At 33.7% G+C, this 1,316-nt stretch overlaps 1 protein-coding gene across 1 annotated transcript in view; it reads left to right on the top strand.

The window, feature by feature from the left end:
* Positions 1-1,273: 1,273 nt before the first annotated feature.
* LOC106513241 (alcohol dehydrogenase class-3) overlaps positions 1,274-1,316 on the top strand; it is a gene marked incomplete in the record, with an annotated part of 5,712 nt that continues 5,669 nt past the window's right edge. Inside the window, 1 exon segment of the mRNA XM_014001965.1 lies at positions 1,274-1,297.

Below are 1,316 nucleotides of genomic sequence, written 5' to 3' on the forward strand. Positions count from 1 at the left end.
ATAGTTCCCTGGTCAGTCCGCTTGGTGCTCTTCTCTGCTTCAAATCTGACGAACATTTTAACAAAAGTTTTGTTATTTATTTATCAAGACAATTTAAAATTTGAAGTACACCCTGAAGTCTGTGATTTTGACACAGTTTGAAAAAGATTTTTACGAAGAGTAAATCTTTCCCACTAAATTGGTCATGTGACCAGGACATTAGGGTGTCCAGGGACTCCAGGGGATTAATCGTCAAATTAATCGTTGTCGGCTAAATACCACAATTAATCGTGATTAATTGTATTGCCAATATCGCCCAACCCTAGACCCTAACAAAATCTTTGATATCATCTTCCAGGCTTTACAACCTGATCATACTTATTCATCTGCCAAAAAACACAAGTTAGATGTTTAAATAACATCTTCAAACTCACAAATATATTTATTAATTATCAGCCAATAAACTCTAATCCCGTGTTTTTCTGTTRTTATCTTTATAACTTTACTCTTTTGTGAGCCAAGACTTAGTTTGATGTTTACAGTTGGTCCAAAACACAAGAATAWTCACTCTAGTTCTTCTGTTTAACCACAAATCATGCATCTTTAAAGTAAAGAGTTAAATCTGCAATTGTTCATTTTAAATCGAGCTTGTCAGAGAAAAAGTTCCCGTTTCCTCTCAATCTTTAGGCTTTCTTATCAAGAAAACCTAAAGCAAGAATAATGACAAACTAACTTTTAAGTGAATAAATGAATTCTCAAATAAAGACCTTCGTCTGATTGTTAGTATTTTAATTTTTCATTATATTTTAACACGTTTGTTGCTTCCAGTTTTTTAATCCCATTTAAATGCATTATATGAAAAACAGTTTCTAAGTTAGCTCTTAAAACGTGCTATATAAACAAATACATTAATATACAGTGTCTAAAACACTGAGGAGCATTCAACACAATGAATGCGCTACCTAGCAAGCAAGCGACGTGTGTCTAGTTGTTGCTAACAAGTTAGCTTGAGTCTAACATTAACAATAACAGTTTCTCGCCCTTTTTTCCCAACACAACTTTGTGTATCTTACACTTACAAAAAATAAACAAAACACCGAAATATCTGAGACGCAATATGAATATAAYTAAAACAAATATTTACCAGTTGAGATAGTTGCTAACAACACCTACTATGGTCGATCAACACGTGTGACCACACATTGTCGTAAAGCGTTCAAGATTGTCGGGAAGTGTCGTAAACTCCCCTAACGGACGCAAATAGACTTCTTTTTCCTTTCTTCTTTATTTTTCAGACGAATCTTGTCGAACGCAAACAGTAAGTATGACTCTGCTAA

Source organism: Austrofundulus limnaeus, unplaced genomic scaffold (genome assembly GCF_001266775.1).
Source record: "Austrofundulus limnaeus strain Quisiro unplaced genomic scaffold, Austrofundulus_limnaeus-1.0 Scaffold11, whole genome shotgun sequence".
Classification (NCBI taxonomy): domain Eukaryota; kingdom Metazoa; phylum Chordata; class Actinopteri; order Cyprinodontiformes; family Rivulidae; genus Austrofundulus; species Austrofundulus limnaeus.